Source organism: Strix aluco, chromosome 7 (assembly GCF_031877795.1).
Source record: "Strix aluco isolate bStrAlu1 chromosome 7, bStrAlu1.hap1, whole genome shotgun sequence".
NCBI classification, from domain to species: domain Eukaryota; kingdom Metazoa; phylum Chordata; class Aves; order Strigiformes; family Strigidae; genus Strix; species Strix aluco.
Window position 1 is genome coordinate 648091 of NC_133937.1, and position 21933 is coordinate 670023.

Sequence of the window (21933 nt, forward strand, 5' to 3'; positions counted from 1 at the left end):
TTTTCCCTGTTGGCCTCATAACTATCCAAAACACACCCCTGGGGTGTCTGGGTTGCACCTAAGGATTTCCCTTTATGGGAAGGAAAATAAAGAACATGATGTCTGCTGTCCAGTAGATCTGCATCTGTACTTCTACCTGGAGATCTTGGACTAGTTCTAGTCCATGGTATGACTTCACGTACCACCATGGTGAACATCTGTAGATAATACCAGCTGCACAAAGAGCCTGTCCTGAAGCTGCTGCTGTGAACATTGGGCAGTCTGGTCTGCACAGTTGGAGGGCTTGAGCAGTTGCCTTTGTTAAGGTTTTTATGGTCTGTTCTGGTAGAAGTGGAAGGGAGTGGACCTGGGCAGGAAAATTAGTGTTGAAGCATGATAATGTATCCAGTTTTGATGCATGAAGATGTGATTAGGGGTTGAGGAGGAGTGTTTTGAACATTGCTGGACAGTTTGGATGGATGAAACAGCTCTGCAGGGACTGATGGAGCTCATATGAGCCCAGAGAAAAGCTTATGCAGAGTGTATTTGTGTGGAGTACTCCTCTGTATTCCTAGAGTCCCACACCCTTCGACGTGGAAAGGTGAAGAAATAGAGGTTTCTACTCCTTGCTATGGATTATAGCACTGGTGAAGTATTTGTATTGGAAACTGTTATTTCCCATGGGAATCCATGTCTCCTTCCTTTCTAAGAAGCTTGATTTTCTGCACAATCTGGTCCAACATTGCGGTGTAATTTAATGCTTCCAGTACAAGAACTTAAACAGTGATTTTAAAATAAATAAAAATAAAATCCCTGAACCTCAGAATTACTTTTGAAATAGCACAGACAGGAGACAATCCCTGCGTGGATTATTTGCTCTCTTAGGTTTTGGTCTTTTTTTTTTATTGGCCATAAAAATGTCCAGATGTTAAAATTAGACTGGCAACTGCTAATAAACGTTTACCAGTGAATTTTCTGCAGTCAGCTTTTGTTTAGCACTGAAAGCCCTGGGAAGCTGTGGTCCACTTCTGGATGCTGGAAACAAACTGAGTAAGCACAGCTCCTCAGCATGGCACTGGGGAGTGCAGCAGGTCTTGTTTAGGTTTTTGCTCTTTTTTTACCATTTTCTTTTAGAAATGCATGATGGCTGTGGAAACTTGAATTTTCCTTTAGTCAGTGGTGTAGCAAATATGTTCTTCTGCTGTATTAACAAATAGTCACGCGCTCAACAGCAAGAGCAACTAAGCAGTGCAGTGAATTATGGTGAATGTCTTGATATTGCAAGCAATTCGTAAATAATGTAGGTTTTTTCTGCTGAAATCTTCTGAAGTTTGTAACGTCATTGATCACAGAGAGTCCTGTAGCCTTTCTTACCCAGGAGAAAAAACTACCGTGTCCGTCTTAGTCATGCTGTCCTGTTGCACAGTGTATTTAAGGAAGTAACACAGTTATTTTTGTCACTAGATGAATGATCCAAAACTATAGTGAGGTTCCTGTTGGGTGAGTCTATAGTGAAAAGGCTGTCTGTGCTGTGTTGATTTTATGTTGTTCATCATTCACGCACTTCGTGTTGGTATAAGGATGTTCTCTGGACATGACTTTATGCTTTTCTGATCCAGGACCACTCAGAAAATACAGGTTGTAGCTGCCTCAGCTGCAGCCTGGGTATTGCGTATCTGCTGCCTTGGGGCAGGATGGAGCCCTGGCTCCCTCTTGACTGCTGTTCTGTTTCTATATATACCTCTGTGTGTGTGTGTGCCTATGTTTTTTGGTTTTGGTTTCCAGTACCCATGATACCCCTGAAACTTCAGCAAAATGTTCACGATGCTGCAGTCGGCAACAGCACAGGCTGCTTTGATGGGCGGATCTCACAAACCGGTAATGTGCTGGACGTCCCAGCATCCCGGTTTGTTTGGCAGAGCAGCTGCTGTGTCTGAATGCCAGATACAGTCAGCTGGCGTCTCACAACTTGAATGTGACTCTTGTAGAGCAGCCACTCTATTACTGTGGAAGGTAACTGGCTTTGCAAGCAGGTTAGCATATACAAAATCTTTCTAGCTGGACCCGACTGCTTTAATCAGTACATAGCCCTGAAACCTACTGCATGGTGCTCCTTAGAAATAGTCTGAGCAGCTCTTTACCTAAAGAGAGTGCCAGGAGTATCAAAGAGATGAAACACAAATGTAGAGAGTCTCAGTGTTACTAGCCTGCAGGTAAAAAAACAGGCTTCTGTTGATTAAAGCAGCTTATGGCAGTATTCCATACCAGTATCAGTCCCTCGCTGAGGCTTCTCCCCATTGCTTACAGCCTAAATTCAATCGCTTCCTACGGGTGGTGGCCACTAATGGCAAGATTAAGCAGTGACTGGGAGTAAACGAGAGCGGTTTGATTATGGAGGACAACGTATCCTCACTCCTTTGCAGGGAAGATGGAGTTTGGGGGTGCTGCCACTCCAGCTCCTCTCAGGAGAATGAAAATCTCTGATTTAACGAAATGCCAGTGCTGAGGCACATTACAAAAACAGAGTTGCCAATGCTTTTATGGCAGTGAGAAGATGTGTTAGGCTGTAATTAGCAGCCTCTCTTTCCCCTTGCAAGTCCAGAGAGAGTTCTGTAGTTATTTCTGTATTTAGTTGGTTCTGCTTTATCAGTTTTAATTCAGTATGAAACAGTAGCTTATATTGCCCAAGAGAAAAGTGCCATTTCTTGTGTACTAAGAGTGCTGCAAGTGTAAAGAAACTAACTCCTTAGCCTCGCTAGGATGAGTTGCTTTGATATTTAGAGATGTTGGTCTAATTTTCATGTTCACAGCTGCGGGATTTTTTTAAGACAAACTGTAGGTGAGCTGAGAATCTGAGTCCCTATTAAGACCAGGAGATCAGTGCAGTGAATTTATATTGTTTCAGGGCTGTCTCTTTGTGCATCTGTTGCATTATACTAAAATCTAGCTTGGCAGCTACAAAGGGAATAGTCCATAAAAACCTTCCCTAGCTCCAGTATGAAACATGCTATTGCTTAGGGTGATAGACCCTACCAGAAAATGTACCTTTGAGCTAGCCCAACTTGGAGCAGGGGCTGGACTAGCTGACCCCCAGAAGTCCCTTGCAACCTGGGGTACTCTATGGGTCTCAGCGCTGGACTTGATGACACCAGGCTAGCGTTGAAAAATACCGCTGGCAAGAAGGCAGAATTGTAGATGGCCTTTAAATCCCTATGAACAAACACATGCAGCGAGTCAGTTTAAAAATTGTGGTGTTGTCTGTTTTTGCTGGGTGAAGAGACCGCAAGTGCTCTGGCCACAAATGTGACAGCTCTCGTGGTAGGTCTCAGCTGTGCTCTCCTCCTTCCTGCTCAGCCCCCAGCGTGCTCACTCTATTTGCAAAGAGAGGAAAAGGAGGAGGAGGTGTGCTAAACTGAGAACCAGTCAAGACAAATGCGCTAACAGTTGGATAGAAACATGTTTTATCTTGAGCTTTTGTACAAAAACCTGAATTCCATACAGAGACTTCCCTGTTCCTGAACTTCTTTTTAGCATGAAATCTTAGTAGATAGGATCAGTTTTATACTTCTGTCCATTACTGATGACCCCCACTGGCCTTTATTTGCCAGACCACCTCAAGCTGTGGGAACAGGGAATGTTGGAGATTTAAAGAAATGACAACTTTAATGTATCTCTTGGCCTTAAAATCAAAGTCTTTAGGACTTCTGTTCTCTTACACCAGCACGAAGTAGATATCTGCCAAGTCAATGAAGATTTTTAACGAGTAAACCTAGAGAGTATTCGTATATCACTCTTCTTGCTTTGTTATAAAAGAGGAGAATCATCCTCTGCTTTTTAGAGGTGATACAGAGCATTGTGGAGCTGAGGGTTTTTGAAAGCATTCATCAAAAAGGGGATGTGGGGGGGAAAAAAAAAAAAGGCAAAACTTGAGGGAGATGGAGACTGTAAGAGAGCTTTAACGAATCTGATGATACCGGGCAGTCTGATGAAACACCTCCTGACTGGTCTGTTAATGTTCCCAGTCTCTGACCCCTGTGTCGCATTGAGAAAGCAGAATTTGAGCCAAATCATAGCAAAGGTGAGCTAGCTAGTACTGGAAACTGAATCTCAACCTGAAGAGTGAGATACGGCACATGTTAGTTGTCTCCTGCTGAACTGGTGTGTGATCTGTCAGCACTGTGACATTGTGGGTTTCTGCCATGGTGGTACCTTGGAACTGAGATGCTTCTGAATACTCGTGTTTATCATAAATGATATCTTGGATGTGCAAATGATCACAGAATCACAGAGTGGTTGAGGTTGGTGGGGACCTCTGGAGGTCATCTTGTCCAGCTCACCCTCATCAAGCAGGGTCACCTAGTGCCCAGGACCATGTGCAGTTGGGTTTTGAATATCTCCAAGGATGGAAGCTCCAAAACCTCTCTGGGCAACCTGGTGCAGTGTTCAACCACCCTCACAGTAAAACAGGTTTTTTTCTTATGGGCCTACGTGTTTCAGTTTATGCCCTCTTGTCCTGCCACTGGGCACCACTGAGAGGAGCCTGGCTACTTCCTCTTTGCACCCGCCCTTCAGGCATTTGTATACTTTGATTAAAATCCCCCCATACCCTTCTCCCAGTTGAATAGTCCCAGCTCTCTCAGCCTTTTCTCGCAGGATAGATGCTCCAGTCCCTTAGTCATCTTAGCGGCCCTTTGCCAGACTCTCTCCATGTGTCTCTGGCACTGAGGAGCACAGAACTGGACCCAGCACTTCAGGTGTGATCTCACCAGTGCTGAGCAGAGGGAAAGGATCACCTCCCTTGACCTACTGGCAACACTCCTAATGCAGCCCAGGCTGCTGGTGGCTGTCTTTGCTGTGAGGGTGCATTGCTGGCTCATGGTAGCTTGTTGTCATCCAGAACCACTGGTCTTTCTTTGCAAAGCTGCCTTCTAGGCCATCGCCCCCCAGCCCGTACTGGTGCTTAGGGTCATTCTTCCCCAGGTGAAGGACTTTGCCTTTCCTTTCTTTGAACACCCTGAGGTTCCTGTCTGCCCTTTGCTCCAGCCTGCATCAAAGTGGCCATGCGACTGTCTGGTGTACTGGCCGCTTCTCCCAGTTCTGTGTCATCAGCAAACTTGCTGAGGGTACACTCTGTGCATCATCCAGGTCATTAACAAAGAAGTTAAACAATACTGGCTCTCATGTCTAACCCTGGTTAGACCACGAGTGTCTGGCCTCCAACTGGACTTTGTGCTGCTGATCGCAACCCTCTGAGCCTGGCTGTTCAGCCAATTTTCAGTCCACCTCACTGCCCACTTGTCTAGTCCATACTTTGCCAGCTTGTCTGAGGATGTTAAAAGAGATGATGTTGAAAGTCTTGCTAAAGTCAAGACAGGCAACATCCTCTGCACTCCCCTCATTCACCAAGATGGTTGTTTCATCATAGGAGGATGTCAGACTGGTGAAATGTGATTATTTTTTTTTTTTCACCTTCATAAATCCATGCTGACTACTCCCAATCACCCTCTTTCCTTCAAGTGACTGGAAATGGTTTCCAGAATTAGCTGCTCTTTCCCAGGGATGAAGTGGCTGACTGACCTGTAGTTCCCCAGATCCATCTCCTTGCCCTTCTTGAAGACAGGAGTGACATTTGCTTTCCTCCCGTCATCAGGAACCTCTCCCAGTTTCCATGACTATTTAAAGGTAATCAAGTGTTGATTATCAAGCGCCTTGCAATGACATCAGCCAGCTCCCTCAGCACTCATGGGTCTGTTCCATCTGGTCCCATGGACTGGTGTGTGTCCAGTCTACTGTTCCCTAACCTAACCCTTCTATTAAAGGTAAGCCTTTCTTGCTTTGGACTTCCCCTGTGGTCTCAGGGGCCTGCAACTCCTGGATGTTGGTCTTACAGTTGGCTTTCACATCCCTTGCCAGATTCAACTCTAGATGGGCTTTGGCGCTCTCAACCCCATCCTTGCACGATCAGAGTTCCCAGATTCCTCCTGGGTCACCTGCCCCTGCTGCTGTATTTTGTTTGCACTTGGGTTTGATCTGGAGCTCCTTGTTCCTCAGTGTAGGCCTCTTGCCACCTCAGCTTGATTACCTGCAGGTTGGGATGGACCATTCTTGGAGGAGGTAATCCTTTAGAATCAACCAGCTCTTCTGGATCTCTCTTCTCTCCAAGGCTGTATCCCATGGGATTTTTCAGGCACATCCCTGAAGATGCCAAAGTCTGCTTTCCTGAAGTCTAAGGCTGTGATGCAGCTTTTTTCCCCAGCTGAGACTGCCCTGACCTTCACATCCCTGACCAGTTCTTGCTTGTTTGTAAGTATGAGGTTCAGCAGAGCAGCTGTCCTTGTTGGCTTCTTGGTCACCTGGGTTAGAAAAATGTCATTGTCATCAGTGTACTTTAGATAAACCTCCTTGACTGCTTCTGCCATGCTGTGCTGTCCCTCCAGCAGAAATCAAGGTGGTGAAAGTCTCCCATGAGCACATCTCCTGTCCTTCCTAAAGAGCCGATGCACATCCAGTTGTACAATTTATCCCACCACGTCTCTGTGATCACAGAGATTGCAGCCCTGCACGCGCAGGCAGACCTCCTGCCCCTTCCCTGCGCTGCGTGCAGTGGTGTAAGGGCGCTATAGAGAGGCACCCAAGGGTGCAGAGTTCCCAGTATGAGAGCTTTGCCCGTAACACCCACAGGCACTTCCATATCTGCGTATGCACCTTCAGATGTGTGAGTGAAGGTGGCTTTCCTGGAGTTTAGTTGGACATGCAGAAATGTATGTGAGCTGCCAGGATGGCAGTCTTTGCCGAGCAGAAATAGCATGTCTTCTGGCAAAAGCCAGGAATATGTGAGAAACTCCCTGTTATTGGATGAATGCAGTATTTAGTTTGGATCGTTCAACCTGGCTTTAGTGTCTAAGTCAACATTGTGCGTGTAGCTTTAGAAAAATAAAGACTTTATTTCTGTCTGATATTCTCCCCTACATCTTTCCTAATGTAACTGAATATCTACAGAAGGGCTGTATTTCTATCTCCTTCTCCTCTGGCGTGTGTCTATATATATACCCTGTGACGTTGCAGGAGTGTTTGCTTTGGAAGAAATCTTTCTATCTGAGCCAAACCGAAACCAAAGGTGCAAGATAAAGTGTTCCTTTCTTCTCTTAGTGAGAAGAGGGGCCTGAAGAGTGGTAGAAAATTGTCACCTGGGAAGGACAGGAAGCCTGTGAAGGTAAACGGCCTTTTTCTGTTTTACTAATCCAGTAACAAACACCCCCACAAAACTGTGAGCTTTTAATTACGGGATTGTGTTGGGGGGTGGAGGTATTGAACGCTGGGGTGGTATTTTAGAGAGGACCTGTGACACAAGCCGATGAAAAGCCCTTAGGTTTGAGAACAATGTTTTTTTAATAATCCAGCAAGACTGTCTCCTCAGGTGCTTGCATGCACAGCATCAGTGCTCAGGGATTGCTTGTTCCCCCTCACACCCATTTGGGGAGGTGCTGCAGCAAACTTAAAAATACAGCTATTTGCACAGGTGATGCAGAGAGGCTTTTCCTCCGTGCACACACACACCCACCCCCCACCTTGTTACTGCACTGTGGAAGTGATTTCATTACAGTAAAACTGAATTTCAACTTGTCTTTGACTTCCAAGCAATTCAGAGCTCTGGCTTCTCAAAAACTTCCCCATACTTTCCATTTCTATTGTGCTCAGTCTAAATCTAAAATAATGAATTTGGATGAAAATTGAATAAAGGTGTAGACTGAATAGTCTATATTGTTCTTGTAGGATAGTTTGCAAAATAAGGCGGTTTTTACTTTTGGTTGAAGTACGGGTTCTCTGAGGTCTGAAGCTGCATTTGCTACTTTTTGCTACTTGTGAGCTGTAGAAGACACAAAGTAACACTTCAATCAAGGCTTGAGGTTTTCTAAACACACAGTGTGAAGCTGGCATGTTTGAGCACTATATTTTTGCAGAAATGCCAATCACCAAGCAAATCGTAACAGTACTGCATAAATAAACAAGGCAAGAAAGCAAGTCCACCTCTCTAGAAAGCTCAAGTATTTACCTTTACCCTTTTGTACTCCCTGCTAGATATTTTAAACTCCTTACAGAATTGCATTTTGGTGAACTGTAATTGCAGGGGTAAAACCTCTGACAGTAATTTTAGGAAACAACAACGTTTAACAGTCAGTGGAAGGTCTGCAGAAATCTTGTTCTGGATTAGTCGTCTTTGGTGTGGATGGGGAAGAAACTAAGCTCTTCTTACTCTAGGAAATTGTACCGCGCAGCACAATAGTATCCCAAATAATGGCATCCTTGGGATGACATCAAGATTCTGAGAGCACGGGAAAGATGTTGGTGTCCACAGTTTGATATACACACCTACCCCATCCAGCTTGCGCCAAATCAGCTCCAGTTGTTTCTGAGTTTCCACCTGGAATAACCAAGAGGCAGTGGGGAATCAGGCAGAATGATTACCCTCATCTATATTTTGATCATACAAGGACTTGCAGGATCAATACTGAGTTCAGAGTGGTGTGATGGTCTCCTCTGTGGGTTTGGAAAAGACATACATAGTCTTTCTGTTGTGAGTGGTGTCAAGAGCAGAAATGCAAGTGTGAACATGGTAAATGCTAGCCAAAATATATTTGATGAATGCGTGCCAGGGGAAAGGTATTTGGCCATGGCTTGTTTTAGCAATTGCTGCTCTGTGTGTGCTGCAGCATAATGTATTTACAGCATAAATACACTTCTAGGGTTTTTTAGCATTGAGAGAACTCCTAGTAGATTGTCTAGTAAGGCTATATACGTGAACATATCCTTGGTCATTAAAACTAACCATATCAATAGGAAGTGAGTTGAAATGAAATCTGCTGCTTACTTGGAAATCAAATCTGTGTGCGTTCATCCTTCTGAAATACATGACTCCTGAAGAGGTTTAGAAATCGATAGCGCATTGAGGCTCGTCTGATGTGGATGGATGCTGCACTTAAGCAGAACTCAAAATGTGCTGGAAAACACAGGCTTCAGCTTCTGCCTGGGGTGCACAATGCCTTTTGTGGTCAAAGCTGCTGAGACTTGGCTTTGGTGGGAACAGGATGAAGTTCCTTCAGGTCCCTGTTCAAGTTAGTACTCGGCATTGTAGTCTAAGACACAAATTCAGGTGCTCTTAGGAACGTGTACATATAAGAAATGTAATGAGTTGAGATTTCAGTAAATACTGAATTTTTTGGGAGAATATCTGTGCTAGGAAACAGAGTTTTAATGGTCCTGGTGGAAGGACCAGGCTGCCATTTTTAAAGCTTGCATAGAACTGATGCTTTTACTTCCTATAGGAATAAGATGGGCTAGAGGAAGCGACTGCCCAGTCTGTGTGTTCCTCAGAAGGAAAATCCATAATGAATCAAAGGTCTCATCTTTAAACAAGCAGATGGAAGTAGTAGGTAGTGCTGGTGTTTTGTAACCTTGATTTTGTACCTTGCCGTATTTTGCATCCTGTAATCATACCATTTGGTTCTGCAGCACAAGTGAAGCTTCCTGGGCCTGGAGCCCAAAGCCTGTGCTAAGCAGCAAGCGTTTGGTCTTTGTTCCTTCTTGTTTCTCATATGCATCACAGCGGTCAGAGTTATAAAAACAAGGTCTAACAGGCCAGTGCCTGAACATGGTGACGGGGAACATTTTTATCGCACTTTGGTAATTGGTAGAGATACAAGTAGAGTTACGTTTTGAGTTATACCAAACCCAGCCTGTGCCTGTGGTGGCATTGCTGTATGTTCCCCCTTTTCTTGGGAGGAGTGTAAGGAGGTGTATAAACGCACTTCCCCAATTAGCCCTTCAAGTGATTAATGGCTTAGGCTTCCTAAGTGTCATTACTGCTTTGAATTCATCTGGTCAACCTTTGAACCCAGGTAAACTCGCGACACTCGCCGTGTGCTGCAGGTGGAAGTCGCAAGACGAGGATGTGTGTTGTGATGATGGGATCGGCTCAGCTGTGTGTAAAACAGTGATAATGCCAGCTGCACAACACAGGATAATGGGAACACAACACCCTGCAGTCTTCACAAATAGCTCCTTATCGCTTCTGTTGTGTTGTTCCCTTTGCCCTTGGGATGGAGGAAGTGGATATTCGAAGCCCTAATTTGCAATATTAATCCAATCATGCCTATTAATGAGTAAGGTATTGGATAGGTGGGTATGTCTGAGTCAGTGCAGTTTAACCTGTGAATATTTACTTTCAGTTACATAGGAAAAAAAGGGAGCTGGAGGCAGTGATTAATTGATAACTGGCTTGTTTCATTTTCAGAGCCTTTGAGTGGGGTATACTTTGTTCTGGGTCTGCTACCTGGTTATGAGAGAGAAGATGCTCATTGCGGGAACAGCACGTGTAGGTCATGTGTTTGGGATAATTAACCATCCTGCTGAGGTGCCCCAAAAATACATTGCAAATTAAGGAGTTGGATCTCTCTCTGGTTTTTATTCTGTGTGACTCTTACGGCATGCCAGCAAATACTCAGGATGTGGGGACTGGATTAGTTTATCTTTAACAGGAAAAAGCCCCCTCCACGCTCGGGAGCCCTGGTGTTGACCTCTAGACAAAACACAATCATGTATTAACTCTTGCTTTGGGTTGTGTTCCGGGGTTTTTGTTTCTGTGGGGTTTTTTTTGGTTTTTTTTTTTTTGTTTGTTTGTTTTTTAAATTTTAATTTTCCACGTACTGGAAAGTGTTGGCTCCTTTTAGGTCTTTCAGGTTAGGAGGCTCCTTTGAAGAGCAAGAGATAGCATCAGCAGAAGGTAAAGTTGGTATTTGCGGAAGGGTGGAGTGCTGCTGCTGAAGAATAGAGGTAATCAGAGGAAATGGCCAAGTTTTTCACGTCTCTGCCCCTTCTCAGAATAGGGATACGCATTAGTACAATTTCAAACCTCACTGTTTTAACTGTACTGTGTGTTAATGAAATGTGCATTTGGTATAAACTTTTTTTTTCTGAAAGGGAAAGCATTTGCCTTGCAGTGCTCTGCATAAGCCCAAGTATGGCCATTTTGGCTCCATTTATGCATAATAAATTAGTGACTTGCTCTATCCAGCCAGCCATACTTAAAACAAGCAAGGGTATTTTCCTGAAAGGTTCTTGATTGCTCCTTGGTTGACGACAGCAGCTGGCATCCATCATTACATGCCATGTTGCTGGGTAAGGCCAACTTGATCTGTCAAAAGCTTTAAAGAAGCCAGAGCACCTGTGTTTTGCTGATTAAGGATACCAATTAAACTCGGACATCAGAGTGAAAAGAGTAGGCGTATTTTACTGGGGATAACTAAATAATGTCACAGAGTGATACAGAAAACATGCAGTAAGAAAAGACAGAATAAGACACTTAAAGCAAACAAATAGGAAAATACAGGGTAATGGATCAAATCATTACTACCTGAGAGAGAGAATAGTGATTAAGGAGGATCCATCACCACTTGCATATGTTACCAACATCCAGACCTGCAGGTGCTGGGCAGCCCCGGTTACAGCGAGGATTTGTTGAGCCTGTCCCGGTGAGTGGGAAATCCTACGCGGGGCGTCCACCCGTAGCTGAGGCACCCAAAGTCGCTGTGAGCGGGTCCGGCCTTATGTACCCCAAAATCAGCAAGCCAGAATAGCTGGCACCTTTGTTTTGAGTGGAAACATCTGGTTTCATCCTCCTATTGGATTCCGCCCAAAGCCTGGCCAGGGCTCGGGGGGAGAACCAAGGGAGTTTCTAACAAGGCCAAACACTTGGGTTCTCAGCCTTGAACAAGGCTGAGCAAGGAAAGTTGGATACATTCTCTCAGCATTTCATCCTCACTGCTGATTATACTGTCTAAGATGCATCTTTCACTATTGAGCTTACATACTTTGTTAATGATTACATACTAAGTTAGCAGCTTTGGCTCGGGGCCTGTTGTTCAGGCTTCAGTACTTCAACACTTTAGCACTTTTTACATCAGTGTAGGTGGTTTGTTATAACCTAGTACAATACCCACTAGCACAATGGTTATCAGTTACAAAATATACAGGATTCATCTACAGGTCAGCTCTGGCTTGGGCCTGTTGTCCAAGCCTTAGCACTTCAACCTGATATGTGCCAAACTACTGGTATACAAAACCAGCAGCATTGTAGCAAGATGTGGGGCAAATAAGAAAGGAATTAACTCTTTGATGGAAAAATCAGTGGTGCTACCAGTCTGTGTTCCATTAGTTTTTGATGAGGAAACAGTCTGTTGCCTGCCCGTAAACAGAGGCCTTTGGGTTGAAATTTTGTGTTTGGAAGAAGTACAACCAAACTGATGTTCTGAGGTGGTGACTACTTCTTTAGCCAGAGGATTTTGACACACCTGGGTAATGAGACCTCTTGGAGTTAAAAAAAATAAGTGGATCAGAGAATAGGAGTGGCACTTCACGAGCTGGGAGTGCTGTAGCTAGGTGTGGATGCAGTTACATGTGAATAATGCCCTGCCATGTGAAAAACATTCTTCTAGTTGAGACAATGAGTTTGAAAGGGTGTCTTGTTTCCATTTTTCTCTTTTACGGAAAACTTCACTCTCCTAGGTTAAAATGTGACTGTGGTGTGGTATTAAACACTTGCTTTGAACTGGGTATCTGATTGCACATCTCCTGTGTGAAAGTGAATTGCAGTAACACAGTGTGCCACCTTGTTTTTCTCTCCTCTCACCTCCAGAGAGGTGCTGGCCGTCAGACTTTGCAGTGCAACCCCAGCTTCTAATGGCAGAGCTGCCACTGAGAAAATACGGGTGTTTCTTCAATGATCTAAAGGGCAACCGTGGTGTTTAACTGGGAACAGCAGAAGAATGTATGCACCTTACAGCCCAAGGAAGCACACATGTTGAGCAAAATGACCAATTTTATCCATTTACAAAGATGATGCCAGTTAGATGAGAACTCCAGAGGTTTAAGCTGCTTGCATGGCCTGGACAACACGAGGGCATGGAGGCTCACTTCATGGGCAGCAAAGGGTCCTGTGTCCTGGTGGACCTCCAGGGTGCGTGGGGACCCCACTGATGTTTCTGCCATCCTTTTTATAGCTTTCAGTCACAGCGAGTGCACGGGGATGCGTGTGTGTGATCCCTCAGAGCTGTCGCAACATGGTGGAGTCCCGTGACTGTGCACAGGGTCAAATGCAGAAGGGGAGAGAACTGGGAGCTGCCCAGGAACAGGTCAGCCAGCCAGAGCATTGGGAAATTGCAAAACTGATGGCAAGGTCAAAATACAAACACGTGTTCAAATGCAACAACACAACGTATTTCTTAATTCACTTCTGAAGGAGGAGCAGGGGATGTTTTCAGCTGTTTCCAGAAGACACTGGTTTGCTACCAGGTTGCATGATCATCCTCTTCGCAAGCAATTTAAAGTACACGTTTGTTCTTGCACACATGCTCAAGCAAGCAATTCTGAAATTAGCACCTTTGTTGGAGGAAAGATTTTTGTTCAGGTAACTCGATTCAACTTAAAAGCAGCTCAAGCTTTCAATAGGAAAAGTGAGAGAAATGTGGTTTCCTCTGGACATTATTCCATGAGTCACATGTTACATGACACAGCATTCCTCTCTGGAAACTTAATTGCTGGAGCTGATGACTAAGTACATCAGTACTCCAGAACCACCCTTTGATAGATACACCTAAACACTTAACCTGGCATTTCTGGAAGTTATTTTAATAAATACTATATGGATTTTGAAGTCAACCTTTTAATGTTTCTAGTATGTATCAGAACCCCATTAAGGTAAATTTAATGACATTTTTTCAGTTTCAGAAGCAACTGTCTATTCGTAACAGCCTTGCATGTAACAAGTTGTAATGGCTGTTAATGCTGTAATACAGATGTAATAATAATAAAGATTATATTTTATCTGTAATAATAAACTTTCAGGTTATTTCTCAATAGGAAAAATGATAGGATGGGGGGGTTGTCCATTGTGCTTTTTTCTCTTTTTAGCTACTGGCCTCTTCAAAATCATGTGTTATATCAAACAGGAATATACACGTTTGCTGGTTGAAGACCCTCAGAAGACAGGGCAGAGCAGTGATGGCCAGGACAGGTTTGTTTTAGCGATGAGCATTTTTGAATCTTTAATAAAAAAGTGCTTCATTTCTGGCTCATAAAGCACATGTGCTGAAAGGTCTCTGCCAAAGCTGTTCAAAATTCAGCAATGTCCTGGATTTTGTTTTCTTTACTAAGACATTTCAGCTTAAGAAATGGGGTTAAAAAAAACCCAGCTTGGAGCTGGAAGAAATAATAAGCTTGATATAAATACTAAGCAACAGGATTTGTTGCATTCACAGCATCTCTGGAGAGATCGGCATTACAGATTGCACAGTGAGTTCACTATAAACTAGGTCACTTGTTTTGGGGGGTGAAAGTGCTGAAGAGTAATAAGCAGCAATTTTAGAGTGGCATGGGTTGTTCAGTGTATTGTGATACAAAATGCTAAGTAGAGGGTTTGATGCTTATAGCAAACAGTGATTCAGTGCAATAGCTAGCGCGGGTAGTCACATTGTAGTTAAGACCAAATAGCTTTGCTCTGAAGAGAATGGGCTATATATTCCAAATCATTTTAAAAAAATCTGTCCTCATGCTGTTGTTGAATGTGGTGTTTTGAAGCAAATGCAGGTAAGAGAAACTTTTTAATGCTCCTGTAGCTTTTTTTTTTTTTCCTGATATATCAGTGACCAGAATCGGATTACTTGAGGGGAAAAAAAGACCAAAAAAAAAAAAATACTTAAAAGGTTTTTTGGATACATGTGGTGGATGTATGGATTTGTATTACTCATGTGAAACAATATGAACATATGCTCTCTGGTAGGTGTTAATCCTAGAAATCAGTAATCGGTCTTTGAAGTCAGACCTGCTTTTGTGCTGGTAGCGGTCCTCAGTAGGCAGCAAGCCATGTGCCTCCCTGATGGGCCCTGTAAAAATGCTTCCTGAAAAAAAAGCGTGCAGTTCCTTTCTTAGAGCTGTGCATTGGAAGGACAGCTGCTTACTAACGTAAGGAGAGAGAAATGCATCACTTTAAAAAATGTCTCTTGCATGCTTTCTGTTTCTCGGCCATGCCCGCAGCTCCATTGGAGGCAGCATCCTTGCTGTTTTCCTTCATCTGTGTTGCGGTGCTTGGGCTTCGGGGTTGAGTTTGCTTGGTGGTGTGAATGAGTAGGTTTTTGGTTTTGCTTTTTTTTTTACTCACACTAGACTTTACTTCTCACCTTCAGTCCTGGATTTCATCTGCTAATATAAAGTTTCTTTACTGATGGGCAAGGGTGAGTCAATATAATCTGCTTACTCTTTTTTTTGATGTTAAGGCAGATTTAAGCTGTCAAGGCAAGGAAGACCTTGCCCCAGCAAGGTTTATGAAAGGATGTTCTCTTGCCAGTGCATGTGGTGCTTGAATTACCAAGAGACACTAGTGCTGGAGCTTGATAGTAGCTATTTCTCTTAAGTGCCAGCAGTCAACCTCAAATCTAGTGTTGTGTCCTGATGAGGAAAGAAGCAAACAGGTCACCACTCAGTGGCCATCTCTCTTCTTCAGGCGTTTTTCTGGTGGTTGTTGTCTTCATATTGAAGCACGATGTGAAGCAGAGCAACAGCCGCTTAACTGAGAGCAGTACTCCCAGATGTTCAGTCCTATAGAAAGAAAAAGATGTAATCTGTTCAGGCTGTCTTCCATTTTAGCCCTTAGGCTAATTATGTCCTGGCAGAAGTGTGTAGGAGAAAGGAGAAAAAAAAAACCAACACAAACCCAACCAAAAAAACCCCCCAAAAAACAAAACCAAAAAACCAAAAACCCCTTGCAAGAAATTTGGAAGTATTCATTATGTTTCTTTTTATTTGTTTAGGGCTTTACAGAGTATTAAGTTGTATCTGTTTGGACACATGCAGTATTTAAATGCATAATGATTAAACATGTTGAAAAGGTGTTCCCAAAGCTTGCTTTTAATTACCTGTAATACTTGTCAAACTGTCGTCTCTTCTCCCTTCTGGCCACACCTTACTCATGGGAAAACAGAGCTGGCTTTGTTACGTGCCTTGAGGTCACTGAACCCATAGAGTTCAGGATACTGAGGGAAAAAATTGCAAAGATAAGATCTCCTGGAGCAATAAAAGCATTTTCCTCAAATATGAACGCATTTATTTTCAGAAGTGAGTTACTAAGTTTGCCTCTGTCCTCGCCTTATGCTGTCCCATGAGGTGTGTCTTGGCCCGAAGTAGACATGAGTATAACAAGGAATATAACATAGCAAGGAATGCACAACCTGTAGTGTGTCTTCCAGTTAATCCTTCGGTTCATCATATATGTGCTCAGTAGGAGGAATTTACAGAATTGGTACAAATTGAATTATACCTAAGAAATCTTTAGGTAATGAGTAATTACCAGTTCTACTCCAAAATCTCTCCTAGAAAGCAGGACGAGGTTGGGCGGATGCATCTGTTGAGTGTTACAGAGCTCAATTACTCAAAGACTGATGGAAAAAAGACAGAGGGAGCTCATTAGTGGCTCATCCATACTTCCCATCTCCCCTCTGATTTTAAATAAAATGGACTGAGTTGGACTTGACTCTCCATCCTGCTGGAGGTACAGCTTAGCTGTTAAAATCCGTCCTAAAAGATCTATGAAAAAGGAAATATGATTAGTTCATCTGAGCCAGGGTTTGCCAGCTCCCATGTTATAATGATGATCTGCAGGAAAAGGAGAATGAGCTTATGTGGTTTTTAATTCTTATATTAGGGAAAAAGATATTTGAGAAAGGGACAAGTTGGACCATTTAAACTAAGCGGATTTTTTTGTTGATCTTTAAAACAAAAGACTTTTAAAAGTTAATTAAAGGCAGGGGAATTGGCTGGACTCACTGAACCAAGATAATTGCTGTGTTCTCCTTGAATTGGCGCTTCCAGATGTACAACTTGATCGTCAGAGGCCTTGTCAAAACCTTCTTTCCCCCCTTCTCCTCACCAGTATTTGAAGGTTACTGACAAACCTGTGGACTTTTTTTGGCTTCTGAACCCTGTGGAGGAGCTGATTGTGAACGTGTTGCATTTGATACCTGGCTGTCTGCTTGTGTTAGAAACAAGGATTGGTGGGCCATGCCCAGGGGCATGTATCTATTTAAAAAAACCAACAAGCCAACATCTCCTTAAAAATACTTACTTCTATACGACAGGATTAGTATGGAAGGATTTCTGTGTACAGCTTCTGAAAATACTTTTCCCACCCTGTATTTCTTCAGTGTGGCTCTGCAGATTCCTTGGTATTGCTGGCAACAGACTCCCTCTCTTGGGATGGAGTTCAGAAAACCTGATGCTGCTATTTGTTAATGCTGGTGTCTGTCCTTCCCCTCCCATTATTTCATCTGTGGAGTGGAAGCAGGCCACTTCATACACCTCTGACTTCACTCCTGGACAAGTATCTCTCTTGCATGCAGCAGCCAGTGGACTGCATAGAGTCCTTACTCTCATGTAATCTGCTGGAAAACACTCTGCCAGTGCCGCTCATCCTATCAGTCCTTCCGAATGCGTGTCCTCAGTCTGCTTTGTGTTGTGGTTTTGTACTCAATTACACGGCCCTCCCTGCTGTCCTGAGGCGAGTGGCCAGTAGACATCCTCCACTCCCTCTGGTGCTCACCAGGGATGCTTCACACCTTCCTTTCCTGCTCATCTTTGCCACCCCCTGTGTTTGCACGCAGGAGTTGCTAGCTTCCTCGGTCCTACGTGTTTCCAGTCCTTAGTGTGTCCTTTGGGATAAAGGCTGGATGGGTGCCCTTGGGGATCGGTGATGCTGCCTACCCAGGGACTCTGCCGCTGGTGGCAGCAGGGGGATGCAGCCAAAAACCTCGCGGAAAGGTTTGTTGTTTTGCTTTGTTTTAGTGTGGCGAAATACGACTATTTTTGTTGTGGAGCTTTTTTTTAAGTAGGACTTTAACATTTAGTATTTATATGTATTGGAAAAATAAATCCTTCTTCCCAGCATGCTTGTAGCTTCATAGTGTCATCTTGAGTCTTTCAAAAGGAATACTGATGGAAGGCTTTGCTTCGGGTTACTTGCACACATTAGGAATCAATAGACCTGAATTTATTTGATAATTTTGTTTCCCCTTGTTTTAGCTGTTATTTTGCTGGTAAAACCCAGAGCTGCCACGAGCTGCTGTAGGAAACTGCAGCCCTCTGGCCAGGCTGGCGCTCCCATCCCTCCTCCTCCTCCTTGTCGTCGCCGTCGTCGTCCTCCTCCTCCTCCTCCTCCGTCTCCTCCTCTTGCCCGCTGCTGACGCACTCAGCGGGGCGAGACAGCGTGGCCCGGGAGGAGCGGCAGCAACAGGCAAGCGTTCGCTTCGGCGCCTCCGGTGCAGCGCTTCACTTCTTGTGCTTTTCCTTTCCAGGCCGGCGAGAGCAGAGCGGAGAAAGCCCAGCACAACGCTGCCAGTGTGGGGAAGTTGAAAGGCAACTTTTAATTTGAAGGAAGTTCGGCTTGGGAAGGAGGCGCCGGCGAGATCCCCGGGTGCGGGAGTTGCTCTGCTGAAGTGGCAAAGGAATGGTAAAACGTTTCGGCTTGCAGAGGCCTCGCTGCTGTCTCCTTCTCTTGCCGTAAGCGTTGTGTCTGGCTGGCGACTGGGAAGAGGAAAAGTTGGCTGCTGTTGGCTGCTGCCTGATTTCCATGAGTGAGTAGCTCTCTGGCTGTGGATGATCCCGTTTTAGTTACAAGGCGTGTTCAGCTGCTGGTGAAGAGCCAGGGGCTGTGTTTGGAAGCAAGCAGAAGGACTCATATACATTAAGATCTAAAATACAGCCTTTTTTTTTTTTTTAAAAGGTGGCACTCAAGCTTGTGTTTAGTCTCTTGTTTGTTGGTTGGGGGTTTTTTTGTGGGTTTGTTGTTTTTTTTTTTTTTTCCAAATAAAAACCAGCCAGGCTGCCAGCAACTGGGGCAGCAGTTACGTGGCTGGTGAGTACCCTTGTCTTCTCCCCCTGAATGGTTTCCAGGGTCTGGTGTCTTTCCATCAAATGGGTTTATCCCTTGCTGTGGCTGGACATTGAGGCACAGTGGAGTCTCTCTGTGGTTTCTAGGTTTGGAGGTTTGTTCGTGGCACACTGGTACAAGGTAACCAGAATTACGTGGTGTGGCAGCAGCACCTGCTTGCACAAACTGAAAGTCAGGGACCAGCTGCTGTCCCTCTTGCCATCTTGGGCACCTCTCCCCACCCTTAACCCCCTACTTAATTGCTGCCAAATATCCCCAGGGCAATTGCAATGAGTGTTTATATGAAACAGTAAGAGCAAGAATGTATTTTAGACTTTATGTGAGTATTTTTAGCAGTTGTACATAGGAAGAGGCAGGGCCATGTGACTGTGCTGCTCCACGTGTGTCATGGTGACACCTGCCACCCAAAAACGTGAATGCTTCAGTTGTAGAGTTGGGTGGCCCTGGGTGTGAAGAGGAACACAGTGAGTCATGGGGAAACCATAGAAATCCTCTTGGTGAGCTGAACCCGCTTCAGAAAGAGGAATATAACTTTATCAGTAAGCTGTGTCTTAAGATATGCAGCTAAGTCTTTCCATGGTATGTGATCCTATTTGTGCGTTTCTGGCACAGCTGCCTTTTCTTCTTGTCTTAAACCTCTTTTGAACCGAATGTTTTAATCTGGAGGCCTTCTAATAGATTTATAGTGATGAGTTGAACAATTTTTTTTTACTCAGTTTCTGGGGAAGAAACCAAAAAAACCTGTTGCAGTAGCTCACATCTGCATGTGTGTGTATTTTATGTGTGTGTATATATATACACACACGGAAGAGCTACTCCAGGCATTGGTTTTTAGTCTGTGTGTATATATGTGCATGCATGTATATATAAAAAATGTTTTTTTAAAGCAAGATGGGATAAGCAAGCTTAGAGGAGCATTAATTTCTTCCTGTCCTGTCAAGTAATACCATGCCTACTTCATTTGTGGGTTGATTTGGTTATGCAGAGGAAGGCAGGAAAGCAGATCATAACAAAACACACTCTTATCAAATATCTGCTTAGAGCACAGTCAGGTAAATCATTAACACACAGTCGCGGTGCTTGCAAAAGCTGCTAAAGACGTTTCTCACCCCTGAAACTCCCTTTTTCCAGGAGGTAAGAAATGAAGTTACTTACAGATCTTGGTTTCACGCGTGGGTGTTTGCTGCTATTGTGGTTTCTGTATTGGCTAATAAAGTGAGGTAGCCCAGTGGCTTAAGGATGAGAGAGGACCTCCTCGCCATGCGCAAAGAATAAAGTGTATGCCAGGCTGCTTGATGGGATCATCTCGTGCAGTACTGTTGTGCTGGAGGAACTGTAGGTGGATCATGCTTGTATTTCATGTGAGCAAGAAACTTGTGCTCTGAAGCAGTTTTAGGTGGGGGGGGATCAGTGTTCAACTCTTCATTGAAATAACACGAGGCCAGGAAGAGTTTTGCAGAAACAGGCGACTCGGACACGTGGTTATCCACAGACTGAGGAGCAGCAAGCTTTTCTGGGCTGTTGCTGGCGCATGGAGCGGGGAACAGGTTCTCAGACCTACCTACCACCTGTGCCGCTTGTGGGTGCGGGCCATTGTGTTCATGGTGAGGTTTCTCTCCCCTGGTCACAGCAGCAGCAGCGTGGCAATTGCTGAATCACATCAGTTTCTGCCGCTTATCTACTTGTAAATACTGTAACTCATTAATGAAACTTAATTTTAAATGGTTTTATGGCTGATAGGCTGTTTAGCTCAGCAGCTTTGTTTCCTGGGGTCCTGTTGTTCAGATCTGTTGGAGCTGGGAAGATTTGCTGTGGGCCTTGCTGTGCTTAAATCCACACCAGACTTTTGTTTTGCCTGACTTTTGTTTCTGTAGGCATGTAAGAAATGGATTTCTCCAAGGCATTTGATACTTATAATCTTTAGAGTCCTGTCTGCGTTTGTTTAAGTTTAGATCGATCGTGTTTGCAATAAGCCTATTTTGTGCAAGTAACTTGAACTATAGAAAATATGTAGCATATGAAAACACATTACATGGAGAATAGCAAAAGTAGCCTCGTTTGAGATGTTTGCAGCCATTGCTTGAACAGGAGAAAGAGGGCTTAGCTTAAAAAGGGCTTAAGCTATTCAAGTTGCCCATATCCAAGAGCATGACTCAAAACTTCCAGCTAAACTCTTCAGCTCCCTGAATCAGCGTAGGAGTTGTGCCTTGCCCTCCCCAAGCTGTGTCCGTTTTAGGTGCCGAGCTCTCAGCCAGGCTTTTAGGCCAAAGCTCTGCCTGGTCCTACAAGGAGATTTTCAGTTTTCTCCCTGGAGATGCCTGGTCCTCATAAGACCTTTGAGAGCACAGCTCAGAAACCTGGACCTCACTTTAAAAAAAACCCAGAGCCAAAGGCCTGCTTTGTGCCATTCCATGTGGCTCAATTCTTTACACAGCCTGTGCTGTGCATCCCCCAGTTTCCATCTGCCCGTGAAAACTCAAAACTGCTCTTGCTGCTCAGGAAAGTGCCCTTTTTGCTTGGCTAACCTTACAGGGAGATTGAACGTTATCTTTTTAAAGCTGTTCTACCATGTGAGGAGAGAATTCAGGGTTCATTGTGTGTCTGTGTTACACCTAATACCAAGTGCCTGAAGGAGTAGATACCCAAACCTGGAGGATAAGACGAATCCAAACCTTTCCCCAAGAGATATGAGTTTTTTGAGGGAGGTCTCTGTACTGGGGACATCCCAGAAAGTGTTCTCAAGTGCTGTATCAAGTGGTAATGCTGTCTTGCAGAAGGCAGGAGTGGTCCCTCCATCTCTGTCCTGGGAGAGCTGACCTGGGCAGCTAAGGCCAGAAGTGGGTCCATGCTCTGAATCTTTGCTTAAGCCTCTTTCCTTTGAGTTTTTAGGGACAAGAGGTGCTGTTTGGGATCTCAGCTGGTTTATTTGTGTGGCCACGAGGGAGTGGGAGAAGGAAGACAGC

The 21933-nt window shown here is 44.3% G+C and overlaps 1 protein-coding gene across 17 annotated transcripts in view; it reads left to right on the forward strand.

Moving 5' to 3' along the window:
• SGMS1 (sphingomyelin synthase 1) overlaps window positions 1–21933 on the forward strand; it is a 101167-nt gene that overhangs the window by 45563 nt on the left and 33671 nt on the right. For 12 of the 17 annotated variants that reach the window (XM_074830152.1, XM_074830150.1, XM_074830158.1 and 9 more), the window contains one exon: window positions 18375–18653. The exons of 1 other annotated variant lie outside the window; for it this stretch is intronic. The gene's annotated coding sequence lies outside the window, so the exon portion shown is untranslated. Of the gene's footprint in view, window positions 1–6142; window positions 6283–7128; window positions 7193–13982; window positions 14048–18374; window positions 18654–21933 lie in introns of those variants that run through there. 4 more of the 17 variants (XM_074830157.1, XM_074830155.1, XM_074830153.1 and 1 more) reach the window with 4 other exon arrangements.